The sequence below is a fragment of the Botryllus schlosseri genome, chromosome 9, assembly GCF_051294905.1.
Source record: "Botryllus schlosseri isolate E-star chromosome 9, Bs_hap1, whole genome shotgun sequence".
Lineage (NCBI taxonomy): Eukaryota > Metazoa > Chordata > Ascidiacea > Stolidobranchia > Styelidae > Botryllus > Botryllus schlosseri.
The window spans coordinates 18,688,862-18,706,001 of NC_137244.1; the positions used below are offsets into that span (position 1 = coordinate 18,688,862).

General features: G+C 41.1%; 1 long non-coding RNA gene across 1 annotated transcript; it reads left to right on the plus strand.

The window, feature by feature from the left end:
* The first annotated feature begins 7,557 nt into the window (after positions 1 to 7,557).
* Positions 7,558 to 17,053, plus strand: LOC145446806 (uncharacterized). Its single transcript, XR_013917356.1, has 2 exons — positions 7,558 to 8,230; positions 10,720 to 17,053. It is a non-coding gene; the product is annotated as an uncharacterized LOC145446806 (long non-coding RNA).
* Positions 17,054 to 17,140: the final 87 nt, after the last annotated feature.

The window sequence follows — 17,140 nt, forward strand, 5'->3', positions numbered from 1 at the left end:
GTATATTGCGGGTCTGCTTTATGTCACTGGGCTCAGTTAGCAAGGACACGACTATTCGGTGCCTGTAAATATCGATATCGAAAACTTCGGCCAACATGCGTCAATCATTTTGTGCCTAAGCTTCATCGTCGACGGTCTTTCTGCGAGCGCAAACTTAAGGTCGCATATTGGAAGACATTTTCTCTCGCAACTGCGAATATAGTTTGACCCAAATGTGGTATATTAGGCAGTGTTGGGATCAAGTCACTACCTTCGAGTCACAAGTCATTTCGAGTCATTGCACATTTTGACTCGAGTCAAGTCAAGTCAATCAATTTCCGAAGGTGACTCGAGTCAAGTCAAGTCACCCGATTTTTGAAGGTGACTCGAGTCAAGTCGAGTCAAGTCAAGTCAAGTCACGAGTCAAGTCACAGTTCAAGTCAAGTTGCTTTTCCAAAGTATGAGGTATGATTACGTCATTGTATTTGCTAGCTGCTCAAATACAGATTGAGTGGTCATTGATTTTGAACCCACGAACAAACACACAGTTCTTAAATATACACACAAGAAGGCGTTTGTATCGCTCACATATACGAAGAACTGTTGCATTACGAAAGTAATTTCATAGCCTCAGTTTGTACTTAGCAGCCAAAACAGCGAATCTTGAACGATTTGATAAGATGCAATACATTACCCGACTACATATTCATGCGATATAATTCGAGCCTGCGCCAATGTTTGACGAGTATATATACTATATTCGAATTCAATTTAAATAAAACAAGAGGTTTGGTTGAGATAAAAACAGAGAACAGATATAGATAATACATATTTGCTATTTGCTTTATTACAGTAAGGTCCGATCAATTAGTTTGTGGTCCATTTATTTGTGAGAGAACAATGTAGGCTCAGTAAAACGCGCGATCATTGAATGATTGGTCACTCTCACGGGTTACACCAGCGTTTCGCGAACAATTCGAACAGTGATTTTTATCGACGCCGATTACTTGATGACTTGAAATTGACTCGTGAATTTTTCTCCGAGTCACGAGTCAATCCACATTTCTGATACACCGAGTCAAGTGAAGTCAAGTCATTTTAGCAAAGGGACTCGAGTCAAGTCAAGTCATACGAAAAAGGTGACTCGAGTCTGACTCGAGTCAAGTCATGACTCGAGTCATCCCAACACTGATATTAGGTGATATTTTTTCATTTTCAGGAGGGGTAACAAAATTAAAAGCAAGAAATCGAGTGATGACATATTGCGCGAAACGTGAAAACAATTACTTTAGATATGTCTACGGCAAAATATTGTACTTTGTTGCAATGTACGATAATCTACCCATGGATCTGCCAGTGCGTCGGAACCGATATTTTAATCATCAACATCCAAAATGTGGCAGCAAGACAAATCAAATTTTTGGTTGGCCTTGCAAGTTCACATTCTGGGCAATCCGTTTTTGATAATATAACTAACTTCGAAAATTACCCGGCGGGCCATACAAAATCTTCTCGCTGGTTGGCCGCCCCTGCTATACGCAATTAGTGAGTTATCTGGCCAGGTGTACGAGTTTCGAGTAAACGTTAAAAGGGTGTACTACGACGAAAAAGGTTGAAGAGCACTGATCTATCACTGATCTACCGACAAGATAGCGAAATGGTGAAGCGTCCGGCGTCTTGATCGGTAGGTCGTGGGTTCGATCCTCGTCCGGGTCAGACCAAAGACCTGGTTAGTAACACTGGTATCCATGACTTCCCTGCTTGGCGCTCATGCATTAATGGGATAGCATGTAGGGGTGGTGCAAGACTTAGAAAGCCGTACTCTCGTGATTCTCGTCCATTCGGTTGTACCAGATTTCAGCTACAGCTAATACGTATTTTGTTGCCACTGCGGGAGTATATGGTAATAGACAACCTCCATCCGCAAGCAGATCTCACTGCGGTTGGGTTACGTCGTTCTTTTCATTCGATCAAAGGCAACCGTTCCCGCCTATCCTCATTCCTCGCCACAATGTCTGTCATCTCCCCTCAACAATTTGGCTTCCGAAACAAACACCAAACTTCACATGCCCTCTTAACAATGGCTGAACAGTATTATGATATCTCAGAGAAGCGAAATGTGGGATGTAGCATTTTTCTCAACCTAAAAAAAGCGTTTGACTGTGTACATCAGTGGTTCCCAACCTTTTTCGACTCATCGCCCCCTTTTGAAGCTCCACACCGATCATCGCACCCCAAATATTGGGAACCGAAAAACAGCACTTCGTCAGCCCCCACTCGAAAAAAACGTTGGTATTTGGCCCCACAGGGTGATAAACCAAACCCCAGACCCCCCTCAGCCAGTGGGCTTTTTGTCGCTGCATATCAGATATGCCCTATTTCATGTACTGTTTGGTGAGTCACCATATTTCGCCTGAACGCGCGAAGCGCGACAAATTCATATAATTTGTTTGAATCGGTCAATATGGTCGATGTGGTATGTTGGAAAAGGTAGGACCCCTAAATAATAATTAAACATCTTCGGGCGGAATCATTGTTATATTGACTTCTTTACATGATGCTATTTCCGTATTTCGTGACCTCCTATATCTGCTGTGTCAGAAGATATGGAAATCGTCAAAACGTACCAAACGAAAAGACGCACATGATTTCATATTGGTATTTCTCTACTGGCAAATAATTTTTTCCTTGCGGGTGGCATCTGTCCTGTAGGGTTAAGGTCGCCATGACAGGAACATTCGACGCCAGCCATCGAGGCGCCTATGGACAATTAAACGTATATGTATATTGTATATAGATCGAAGTTTTCAGTCAGCACAAGGGCATTTCTCTTCGTCCAAGGTCTTCTCGCTGCTGATCGTTCTGGCACACTTCTCGGAGGCGCATGTTACATGGCCTCTAACTTCATATGTCTTGGTGCATCGTGGCGCAGTAATGGCCGACGCCGAAGTCTCCCATTTCAATAACTCATGCGTATTTTTGTTGGGTGACGGGGACCCCAACATCAAGATACATGAAAATATTAAATTGTGCGCAGCGCGAAAATTTTTTGAAAAAGTGGCATGAATTTCTAAAAAATTACTCTATCATTCATGTTAATTCACGAAATAATTTTGGGCTTCCTTCTATTTCGCCCCCCCCCACCCCCAATTGGGGGGTTTGGGGTGCGGTAGTTACGGTCCCGACTCCAATATAGCCGTTTTAACGCACCATCGCCCCCTTCGCTGTTTTCGCCCCCCATCGCCCCCTTCGTCCGTTTTCGCCCCCCTATCGCCCCCTTCGTTATTTTCGCCCCCCTAGACCGCCCAATCGCCCCCTGGGGGGCGATATCGCCCACGTTGGGAACCACTGGTGTAGATCATAAAATTCTCATCTCGAAATTGGCGCGTTACGGATTTCGGGGCCCACAACTTGAGCTCATGAAAAGTTACCTCACTGGACGCCAACAAATGGTTGAAATCTCAAATACCTTGTCTTCTCCTCACCTGGTAACCTGTGGTGTACTCCAAGGCTTAGTACTTGGACCGGTCCTCTTCACCTTATATGTCAACGACATTTTTGAAACCGCCTCATTGAACACTACACTGTTCGCTGACGATACTCACTTCCTCTCTTCCGCATCATCGACGGCAGAGCATTGCGACGCAACAATGGTGTCTGGCTATATTTATCTTGACTCTTGAGCCACTCTCTCGTTTCGCCAGACAGCATTGTTGCGTCCCAATGCCAATCTCCATAACAATGAAAAATTAGAGGCTGATTGTGGGAGTTCCAGGGCCACGAGCGGAATAAAATTTATATTTTCGTAATCAGTGCAGAGTCAGCTTTCTATTGAGACCCGTTTTACCAAATTTAATGCTAGGCAAGCCGGTCAAAAATGACCGTCAAATTGCCTGTAGCCAAATGGAAATTGTGACGTGTTACAATTTCACTGAGGCGTGAGATTTGCCTGTGTCGACACCATATAGGACACTATGGTTTCAGCATTCTCATTTCGCAACTCATTGTTTAGTGCGATTCAGCCACGTGCGTTAGTGATAACTGATAGGCAGGGCACGGTATGGTATGGTATGGTATGGAACGAGAATTTTCCATACTCCATACTTGCCTTACTCTCTCCATACCATACTTGCAATTTTCCATACCATACCAACATTGTTCCATACCATACTTGATACTTATTATATACTCTCAAATACTTTAATATCATAGTATAGTTCCTTTTCTAGCACCTATATATTATTGATATTTCGGGTGTCATTATTGCTTAAACTAGCGAAGAGGCGAATCTAATTCCTGGCACTAGTTTAACAGAGTCTGTTTTAGAGAGGTTTAGTTCACGGTGGTGAGGTGCCGTGTACGTCTGCTCTACAGCTTCCACGAGCAAAATGCAGATTGTTATCTAGGACAGTCCATAAAATGGACTGGTAACATACGGCCCGTGACGAGATTTTGTCCGGCCCGCGGACAGTCTTCCGTTTTACATGATAATGTGGCCCGAGGCCCCAGTTTGCCGAGACTCCCCACTACTTGCCTAAACGTCAAATTTTAGATATTGTATGTTATTGTATATAGGTGTGCACACTGCGCAACGTGCGAGAGTGGAGCTTACGCGTAAGTTCATCGCAGCGAGAAGACTTGCATTATCGGCACTTACGATGTACTCATCCCTAATGAATTGATATCTTGGTAAATTTTGGGTACCGGGCTCATCAAACGCTTTGAAATCATAATTAAGGATTGCACCGTGAGTTAGTTGATCAGATAAAAGCAGACATGGCGGAGCCTGTGTGACAATGCTGTTCTCAAATCCACATTGTATTGTCATCATCGTCGAGAAATGGTTTAAAGCAGTGATTCCCAACCTTTTTCGGCTCATCGCCCCCTTTTGAAGCTCCACAGCGATCATCGCCCCCCAAATATTGGGAAACTAAAACAGCACTTTCTCAGCCCCCCCAAACATTGGTCTTTGGCCCCATAGGGTGATAAACCAAACCGCAGACTCCCCTCAGCCAGTGGGCCTTTTGTCGCTACATATCAGCTTTACCCTATGTCATGTACTGTTTGGTGAGTCACCGTATTTCGACTAAACGCGCGAAGCACGACAAATTTATATAACTCATGTTTGAATCGGTCAATATGGTCGGGAATTGCATATATATCGCTATCAATTTTTAATCCTCTTTCTGCTCGCGTAATCAGATTTACCCGTGGAGATGAGGGGGGTGTATTGGAAAAGGTAGGACCCCTAAGTAATAATTGAACATCTTCGGGCGGAATCGTTGTTATATTGCCTTCGTTACATGATGCTATTTCGTGACCTCCTATATCTGCTATGTCAGAAGATATGGAAATCGTCAAAACGTATCAAACTAAAAGACGCACATGATTTCAAATTGGTATTTCTGTACTGGCAAATATTTTTTTCCTTGCTGGATGGCATTTGTCCTGGAGGGTTAAGGTTGTCAGGACAGCAACATTTGACGCCAGCCATTGAGGCGCCTATGGACAATTAAACATATATGTATATCGAAGTTTCCTGTCAGCCCAAGGGCATTCCTTTTTGGCCAAGGCCTTTTCGCTGCTGATCGTTGTGGCACACTTTCCGGAGTCGCATGTTATATGGCCTCTAACTTCATATGTGTTGGTGCGTCGTGGTGCAGTAATGGCCGACGCCGAAGTCTCCCATTTCCATAAATCATGCGTATTTTTGTTGGGTGACGGGTACTCCGAAATCAAGATATATGATATCATTAAATCGCGCGCAGCGCGAAAAATTTCTGAAAAAGTTGCATGAATTTCTGAAAGATTACTCTATAAATATTGTTAATTCACGTAATAATTTTGGGCCCCCCTCGAGTTCGGGCCCCCACCCCCAATTGGGGAGTTTGGGATGCGGTAGTTACGGTCCCGACTCCAATATAGCCGTTTTAACGCGCCATCGCCCCCTTCGTTGCTTTCGCCCCCCATCGCCCCCTTCGTCCGTTTTTGCCCCCCTATCGCCCCCTTCGTTATTTTCGCCCCCCTAGACTGCCAAATCGCCCACGTTGGGAACCACTGGTTTAAAGTCACATTGCTGTCGATGAAATACATCGATTAAATATGATTTATTCCTTGTATATATGCGCGAATAATGTATCCAATCCGGCCCGCCAAGTACTTAATTTTCCTATATCCGGCCCACCGACTGGAGAAGATGCCCGCCCCTGCTCCATAAGAATACCATCGCATTTCCGGTACATTGGCATAAGACACATGCAAGTTTGAAGTAAATACTCGCAAAATAATTTATAATACAGGCACACCCATAAAATATCCCAGCTACAGGCGGTCAATACTGCAGCGATCTGCGTGATTATTAGTACAGTATTTGGTTGGGGTTAGCGTGGCGAGAATTTCAAACTATGTCTACCCCACTCCCTGATCTATATTCCTAATGCGAGAGCTTTTGAAATTTGACCAATAGGATATCTCGGTATGTAAATAAGTATAAATGTGAGGATAATGTTTCAGAAAAAATGTAATTATCAATCACATTGAGCAATTAGTACGTTTCATCATGATTGCTTGTAAGCTGTCGTCACTCAAGGAATGAGGTAGCTGGAAGTGCCTACATTACCAATTATTGCGTCACATGATAGCCTATGCTCGGAGGCGTCGTGTCTAGACTCAATAGAATATCGGATCAACAATACTGTTGTCATTATTACATCACAAAATCATGTCATACCAAGTGCTCCTAAAACCGTTGCACAAGCGTGTATTTGTATCTACACAGCGTTCAATTGTTCACGTTCACACATAACAAAAGCGATCGTATTCCGTGAACAGCGATCAACGTACGCTTCATGAAGCTTGCACAAATCACGATAAAATGTATAAAACACCAAAGTATGGAAGTATGGAAATGTCGTTCCATACCATAGATTAAAATCTTCCATTCCATACCATACTTGCATTGTTCCATATTCCATACCAAAATATCGATCCATACCATACCATGCCCTGGTGATAGGGTCGTTTTGGCATTAGATTAGTTATTAGCAGAATATAAATAGGTTCTTTCAATCATTGTCAAGTTATCATCAGTATAGGATTAGGTACGCATTGTTCCAAATGGTTGCCAGTAAACTCGCCCCAAAGTAAATTCGGCCCGTCGAATTCGGCCCTCGGTCACTTCGGCCGTCGGTGAATTCGGTCCTCGGTAAATTCGGCCCTCGGTAAATTCGGCCAGGGCCAGAGTAACATCAACAGTTACAATACCATTATCTAACCTGAACCCTAACCCTAATCCTAACCCTAATCCTAACCTAACCTAACCCTTAGCCTAACCTAACCCTAATCCTAACCGTAATCCTAACCTAACCCTAATCCTAACCCTAACCCTAACCCTAATCCTAACCCTAACGCTAATCCTAACCCTAAACCTAACCCCTAACCTCCAAATCACTTGATAATATTATAATTATGTAATATAATACACATTATTAGTTATTAGTTATTAGTAGGTTTAGGGTTAGGATTAGCGTTAGGGTTAGGATTCGGGTTAGGTTAGGGTTAAGATTAGGGTTAGGTTAGGTTTAGGATTAGGCTAGAATTAGGGTTAGGATTAATGTTAGGGTTCAGGTTAGATAATATTATATTTATGTATTATAATACACATTATTAGTTCGTAATAAAATTTCACACAATGTTCTCCGAGGGCCGAATATACCGATTGGATTCGGTTGTCGGTAAATTCGGCCCCGTAAACATCGGCATATATATATACATATATATATTTATACGCATACCCTGTTCTCCAAATCACTTGATAATAATATAATTATGAAATTTATTCACATTAATAGTTGGTAATACATTTTTATAAAAAATTCTCCGAGGGCAGAATTGACCGAGTAACCAGTGAATTGACCGGTGAATTCGGCCGTCGGTAAATTCGGTCCCCGTGAATATCCGCGCTATCTCCCGTGATTACGCGATCTACGCATACCCTGACATCCAAATCACTTAATAATCGTATAATTATGTAATTAATTCATGTTAACGGTTGGTAATACGTTTTAATACAATATTCTCGGTGGGCCGAATTTACTGATGTAATGGCCGAATTTGCCTGGGCCGAATTTACTTTGGGGCGAGTTTACTGGCAACCGTTCCAAATATTGTCTTACTGTTTTGATATCTTGTTACAGGCTAAATAATCCTGCTATAAACGTATAATCGACAAACCCGGAAGACATACTGTCAAGTAAGATTGTTTTTTATGTGACTAGTTTAAGACTTATGCATTTGCCAATGTTCATGGTATTTACTTTTTTCATTAGGAAACAAGCACCAACAAAGTGCGAGCCTGTTTCTTTGTGCCTAAGGGAATGCACAGCCTAATAGTGTGATCTAACCTGTAGCGCGATTCGCGGGTTGCGGCTACAATCGTAATATAGATTCATAACATGTTCAACATATTAGTCGTCCTGAATGCATGATTGTTTCAATGCAGTATATATTTACCCACCGTACCTTGATAATTCAGACAGGTTCATTGATGTAATTGATTGATACACTACAAAACAAAATTAGACAAATTTGGTCTCAAATTTAAGAAATGATGATGATTTGGTCTCATTTTCAGCAATTTTAGTCTCACTGATGAATTGAGGTCTTAAAATTGAGACTGATTCAGCTGTTTAAGACCATATATAATTGTCACAATTATTCGGTCTTGAAAATGAGACTAATAAAACGCATCTCATAAGACATATTGTGCTTATTAAGACAGTTTTTGATGTGTCAGTATTTTTGGTCTTGTTTTTAAAACAAATTTCGCTCATCAAGAAACGACATGATTTGTGGTCTTAAAAATGAGACCGGAAAGTTGACATGGGTCAGGAGCTCTAAGACATAACAAGCTTATTGAGACAGTTTTTGATGTGTCAGTATTTTTGGTCTTGTTTCTAAGACAAATTTCAGTAATCAAGAAATGACATGATTTGTGGTCTTATAAATGAGAGCGGAAAGTTGACATGGGCCAAGAACACAAGACATAACTGGCTTTTTGAGACAGTTTTTGATGTGTCAGTATTTTTGGTCTTGTTTTTAAGTCGGATTTCGCTAATCAAGAAACAACATGGTTTGTGGTCTTGAAAATGAGACCGGAAAGTTGACATGGGCCAAGAGCATAAAATTAGACAAATTTGGTCTCAAATCGTTTTTTTAGCAAATAAAGTCTTGAAGACCAATTAGTGTTACCAAGTACTTTCCGTCTCAAAAGTAAGACCCAATATGATCGATAATAGAAGCACTGCTTTGGAGGCATCCTTTTCAATGTTAGGTTCTGAGTGAAGGGGGAGAGTGAGAGAGACCATGAGACAATACTTATCTAAGGACTTCACAGACACAGCTAGCTTATCGAGATAATTTTTGATGCTTCAGTTTTTTTGGTCTTGTTTTTGAAACGAATTGTGCAGTATTTTTGGTCTCATTTTACCCACTCACCATAAATGCTATTTTCGACTCAGACAACCATATATATATTGAGCTGAATAGTACATGTGAGTAGTAAGTGGCATGTACCTTGATAACTATATCTAGTGAATATCTTGTAAAATCCTTAGTACAGTATCATCTCAACACTGCAAATTCTGGTCTCTCTCATCCTTCCCCATCAGACCCCTAACATTGAAAAGGATGCCCCCAGGGCACTGCTACTATTTTCGATCAATTTCTGTCTTACTTTTGAGACATTAAGTACTTGGTAAGACTAATTGGTCTTTAAGACTTTTTTTTGTAAAAAATCGATTTGAGACAGAATGTACTTGGTAAGACTAATTGGTCTTTAAGACTTTTTATTTGTAAAATATCGATTTGAGACCAAATTTGTCCAACTTTTTTTTGTAGTACCTTATTTAAATGATTAGCAATCATGATTGCGTGGTTGCAATATTTGTTTTTTATCTACCTCAGTTACCTCAGTGGGGGGCCATTCACTGAATTGATACATTATTCAACTCATTAGAAGTCGTTATTAGAGCGCGACCGATATTCGCCTCTTCGCCAATAATATCGAATCAATATCACACTTTGAAAGAAATATCGGTATCGGGCATTAGAGGTAAAGAAATATCTGCAATTTTCGTGACGTCACAACATGTCAGTACGGAGTCAGAGAATTGATATCTGCAACTGTTAAACCGGGAATATTAATATACTTCATAACTAGATTACTTGAATAACTGATTGAGGGTAGAGAACTTGAACACAGCTTTCAACAATTCATTCATATTAACGTTTACTGACTCGACGAACTTTGTTGCTCTGTTGCTATGGTTCAGTTTCCATTCCTGATATTTATAAATTCTTCAGGCGCCACAATTCACCATTTGGTTTTGAATCTAACTCTGTTCTATGTCCTTTATCGTGCTGGTTACTCTTGGTAAGACACATGCGAAAAGTTCTTAGAGTCTATAAGCATATATATTACCGTAATGTATTGCTGAAATCCATATAGATTAGAATTGTTGAGATGCAGCCTTGCTAGTTACGTATTCGAAAGGGGTCTTAACTAGATCGCACACCTTTTGAATATTGGCTTTATATATCGGGTTTTCGGTGGAAATGCTCGGTGTTGGTTTTATCGTTATCGGCCTAAAAATCTGTATACATCTATATCGTTTGGGCTGTAGTCATGATTAGATGATTGTTTCGTTGTAATATTTAGTAAGTTATAGCATATTATTTCAGACTTAGCAAGTCCTGCATATTGCATGAGATTCGTCAATCATAGACCTACCGGATTACAGAAACTGACTTTCGTTCGTCATCGAAAAGCGAATTGAGGAACACCGGGTCGTCATCAAGGCGGTAACCTGTTTGATATCGTTGAGATCAGTTAGCACTAAAGCTTTCATTTCAATCAAGCTTCTTCTTTTGATCGTAGCTTACTATCTCACTTAGAAGCGTGCATACTTGTTAGTGTATATTGCTATAGTATAGACAAGCCAGTAAAGGTAATAATCAGTACTCCTAACCTAGGGAACCCTAACAAGTAGGTTTTCGAAATTAAGTCCGATAGGCAGGTTGCTGTAACCATAAAAGCATCACTAAAAAGAGTCGCTTCATTACTTCACTGATCAGGATTCAGAATCACAGGTTCTCAAGCATTTGATTGATATTCCCAAACGCGATATGGATATGCCGGGAAATGATTTCAGCAGTCTTCTTGAAATTGCTAAGAGAGGCAACTTAACACCAAAACAGGCATATGACGCCATGGCACAGTACCACGATGGATTCGGAGAATGCGAAGCATCTTGGCGTATGAAAAAATCAATGTTTTATGGCCTTCTTGATGAACATCTGAAATCCGTTTTACTTTGCCATTTCATCGACCGCGAGAAATCTGCGGAAGATTTATTTGCGATGGCTCAGATAGCGTATGGGCATATGTCGGAAAGTATCCAACATACCAACGCCTTACGCACGAACGCGACACACGCCGATCTTCTGGATAGAATTACAACTCTTGAAGCTGATTTCGTAAAATTGCAGAGAGCAGTTGAGCAGTGTAAATGCAAAAAACAGTCGGTTGCAACAGTAGGGAGTGAGAACCGTACCAATCTATGCTGGTATCACAGGAAATACGGCAATAAAGCAAAACGCTGTGGCGATGTAAAAACATGTCAATGGAATGCAAATGTCAATGCTGAGGGGTTTGCACCCCAGTACAAAACCTTTTAGTTGCAATGAGCCTTGACAATGACATACCTGCAATTATCGAGGTCGACTTGCTACACTTCTTTCCACATTTAACTACATCCTTATACTTGAGGATGGTTTTAGATCAGTGGTTCTCAACCTTTTTAGACGTGCCCGCCGATGGTTTTAGAGCAGTGGTTCTCAACCTTTTTTAGACACGCCCGCCTTTATGATAGTGAAAACTGTCCCCCCCCCCCCGCCATATCGTCATATTGCAAAATCCAACCGGAATGCTAGCAACCTCAACAGATTGTTTGATGGCATGGAAGGTTCTAACTGTTGATGAGAGATTTCACAAATATGAAATTCGGTCTATATATAGAGAAACACATGTGAATTGGAGGTAAATCGCGCAGAGCGTGAACATTTTTTTCAGTTGACCGCTTCTTCGCGCCTCCCTTCAGATGCTTTCACGCCCCCCCCCCAAGGGGGCGCGCCCCCAGGTTGAGAACCACTGTTTTAGAGGGTCATTAAGTGAATCTTTCGTTCTCTGCTATCCAACAAAAATACACCTGTGCGCCAATGTGTACGTTTACGTTTACATGAACATTTCTGAATCATGAATAATTACTAGCCCGTGCTTTGGATTGCCGGAGCACGATCTGAAATATCGACTTCACATCCGAACACAAGCCGTCTAATTGTAGTCCGCTTGTCCTTTTACTAGTGCTGGGCCTGGATATATAGCCCTTGGACTGAATATCCGCCGGATTTTTATTTCATTTTCTTTATTTTTGACTGGGGTCAAATTGGAGTTAGATTCATACTTTTTCTGTTACGGCCTAGGTCGGATCGGAGCCAGATTGCATTTTAAAGTAACAGGATCGGAGTTGGACTAGGAGATTTGAAAATCTGGCCCACACTACCTTTTGTGTCATCATATTCTGTTTCTTTGCAGTCAGTGTGAATGCGTCATATATCACGTCTTCTCTAGGTCAAGTAGGGTGTCTGATTTAAAGATTAGTACATGCAAATCGTTTCGACCCTTTTTTGTCCTTATATTGTATCGAACTCTTGCGATGTTGCGATCGTGCTATCTTGCGATGAATGAATATCATTTTGGGACATAAATTTGGCGATTTCACTGCTAAATGTATAAGACACTTCGACCTAATCGCATTTCTGAATAAACTACGTGTCACTTGAGTATATTCTAGATCTCATTTTCTGCTTCAACTGGAAGTAATTTTACACAGGTCTTTGAAATTGCGACTTACTTGTGAGTGATTGAAATCGTATGGGTTTACTGCTAATCCTTGCAGCAACGCTGAGTATGCTTTGACCATATGTGCATTTACACTTGGAAACATTGACTGTTCGGTGTCTCAGCGATTTCGGCCATTGACAATCCGTCTACAATTACACGTTGGTATTACATACACACAGTCACACAGAAACATGATTTACATGCATGTCGCAATTTCTGTCCAGCTGAGATTTGGGTCTTTATACATGCTTGTTTGGAAAGCCTCTTGTTTTCACATTTTGTTCAACCCGTTTTGAACACGATTACCATTTCCTATTCTCACGATAAATCTGAACATGCTTGCAACATGGATGTGTCACGAACAGGAAGGTCTGCAATTTTTTATAGCGCTGAGAATACAGATTCGATACAGAATCACCTCGTAAACAGGACTCCAAAAGCTTTGAATGATTGCTACTTGCACGGGATCTATTGTCCTCGCGTTCTTTCTGACGGTATGATTATTACCATGCCCAAGAATCGGAAATCATTTTGCTGCTTCATATTTGATTGATGTATTGTCCCCCCCCCCCCGGCTCTTGCAGTCACGATGCTGTACCCAGCCATGAAATGTTTTGCAGATGTGTTTGTGGTGTGTTAAGAATGTTAAATTGCAAGAAATTCCTTTAGTCTGCATAATCATCGATTGGCCAACTTGAATAAATATCGATTGGAACTTCAGCCATACTGTTTTCATATAGTGCACTTGAATTAACCATCTCAATTTGTCAAAAGCCTACCTAATTTTATAACATCCCTTTGTCAACATGTGTAGAGAAGGTTTTTTAGTGCTTTCAATTTAGAAATGGAATTAATCTGCCGCAGAAAATTAAAGTTTAAACATTTTGCTTGGTGCGTCATGACATTTTCCGCTTCTAATTTGGCCCGTTGTGTGAAATAATTGACAAAACCTTCAATGATGTGACGCAACTTTTGAAACTTGATGAATCCTGTTTCAAATGCCAGAATCGTCTTTCAAGTCACGCAACGCTCTAGTTAACCGTGATAAATTCTCGACACACATTGATTTAGTTGAATGGGTAGGGACCTCTACAGACTTGGACAACTAGATAATTCTAGTTGTCTAATTTCACTAAATTAGAGCGAAATGACAGTAATCTAATTCTAATCTAATTTGGAAAATCTGAAAATTTTCTAGTTGCCTAGTTTCACTAAATTAGATCAAAATGCCAGTAATCTAATTCTAATCTAATTTGGAAAAGCTGAAAATTTTCTAGTTGTCCAAGTCTGCTCTTGCACTGACAGCGTCACTGAAGCTTTTCTTCATTTGCATCGTAAGATGGACCCGAAGTTTAGCTCGAATGTGATCCATAATTTAACAATAATATTCCTCACATATTCCATCCATGACTTCACCCTATTCACTGCCCAACAACGACCTGAACTGATTGGGACTCGACGGTAATCTTTTATTCACTCGATTTAATTCTTATTTACGTTTTCGATATGATTATTATGTCAACGAAATCACAAAATACACACCGCCTGTATGCTTGAGATTGCCGCCATGACGACCATGGCATTATAATATCATTACGACTATGCATAAACTTATTCAATACAAGTCATGTTTGTGTAGAACTAACTGGAACTTTGCGCATTTGAATTATATGTGCACAACAGCTGTCTGGACCCGTCACAGGCTATAAGCCAGATTTCATATATACGATTTACAAGCACAATTTTAATAAATGTTTGTTTTTGAATAACAGGTAATGTAACTCGCACGGTGTTCGGGAAGTCGGTCGATTTGAAATTCACACTAGAATTGTGATTTTGAAGATAACAGAGCATACAGTACGAAACGAACAATTGTATTCAACAATCGATTGAATGGTTGATGATTGATGTCTTGTTCTACCAATGTGATAAGATGGTAGCATCAACGGCTTATTGATCGGTTAAAATCTAGGCTTTGCTGCCAACTCTGATGAATACGCATTCTTATGATATTCGATTCATTAATTCTGGACTGTTCACCCTCATGTCGATCATGGCTTTTGAGTCGGAGCCGGAGCAAGGGTCTGGAGCCCCGAGCGTGCATTTTCACTGAAGCTGGAGCCGGAACTTTAGCTCTACGTGAAATTTAAATCGAGCTGGAGCAGGAGTTGGTGGTTTGAAAAATAGCTCCAGCTCAGATGCATTACACAAGATGATATATTACTACTTTTGGCTGAATTCACACAATTCAACAGCAGTCCTTCTTCACATAATTACTACTGGTCACCTCTTTGTTGCCCCCGTTTATGACAAATCACGTTGCTGGGGATGTGACAGCAGAACAGTTACATGCCCAGAGTTACAACCGATGGTAATGACTCCAGAGTACTGACTGATTCCGGCTGCAGCCGGAGCAGTGGTATCAACGATCCCCTGAGCTAGAGCTGCGCTGATTTCACATTTACGTTTCCTCCACAGATCTGATACAACGAATATTATAATGCTCATAGATGTGCATTTGCCAACCAAACCGTTCTAGAAAAAAAACATGTTGCCTTTCCCCCTTCGGTTCTCCGTACCCCCAAGTGGTACATATATACCCCTAGTTAAAATCCCCTGCTGCAGTCAAACACCTACTTTGCGCCATGTTTGTGGTGTACTATGCTGTTTCTGTTATTCTGTACAAATCATCCTAGGCTTACTGACCGTTTGTTTGTATCTCGTGATGCTGCCTCTAGCTTATTTTAGACTGTTCGTTCTCACGCCCGATACCTGCCCAGAGGACGGTACGCCGCTGATGAAAGGATGACTCGGGATCTCGGGGATATAACATTGAATAGCGATGAATCATTTCGGTCTCAATACTCAAGTGACGAAATGCATGGACACAGCTTCGCTAAATATTATTGCCGTGAAATAACAACTGCTTGAAGGCCGTCGATCACGTATCAGTTACAAGATGCAATGCACAACTTCAACAGTCAACTTCAACTCCACGTTTGTCTCCGGTAAATCTGAACACTCCGGCTAAAAAATGTCGAAAGAAATCGTGGTGGAGGACGTGCCGAAAGAACACGCCGCGCATCTGATACCAACGAAAGTACAGATCAAGGAAGCAATGTTTCCATCGCCATTACATCACAAGAGCAGGCGCTATTTGCTCCAGTAATTGGGAACCGCAGTCCGAGATAACACAGAAAATAATTCGGTTCACCCATCCACAAAGGCAGCAGAAGCACGCTAAACCGGCCATTCCGCAGTCCAACTATCCGATTACAAAATCCCCGAACTAGTCACTTCCGAGCATCACGGCATATACCGATCCGATGAAAGGCCTATTGTACATAGTGACTAACTGATCATGAGATATAAGGTGATCTGGAAATGTTTTACCTCCACGCAAGGCGCCATCACTACGTTTGTGTCCGTGTGGGCGTTGTACATGTTTAGGATTAAATAGACTAGTTTCGGCTAGTCGTGTACATAATAAAATACTAAAAACTGTTTTCATCAAGTAATTAGGCATAATTGCGTATTTGTCGTTTCTCAATCTTTCATTTTGATATGCAATTCTGATTTTGCGGGATGCAGGTTATCGCAGTCCACTAAATACTGTTTCTAGTTCATTGTTCTTCAGCCTTTTCGGAATGTTAAACATTTTCAACATTTACACAAAAGGTATACAGCCTAATTCCGGAATAATGAGTGGGACGCTATTCACTAAAAAACTCGCCCATTGTTAATCTCACCTTCACTGGCATCTTGATGAAAGAAGACCATTACCTGAATGTTGCATTGAGTACTATTCGTGGTATACGGTGCAACCCCTAGCAGTGGTACTGCCTTGAAAACGTTTGGTACAGGTACACCCAGGGTTGCGCCGTACACCCAATTGAAGAGCACTGTTCTAGTTAACATTTTGCCTCTGGTATGGTGGACATATTATACTTACTGTGAATTCAGCCACTAACTTGAACGGATAGATGAATTACGTTGAAGATTTGGAATCATAGACTGAGTAATTGATGTTTGTGGGACGTAGATTAATTTCAATGGTGAATATTGGTATTTTACTGGCAACACCCTCTTTCAAATAAATATTGATGGCTACAACTCCATGAAATCATTTTTGTATTACGGAAAATGAAAAGATTTCCAAGTTTCCATGGGCACAGGAAAACAGGATTAGGCAGTCATCAT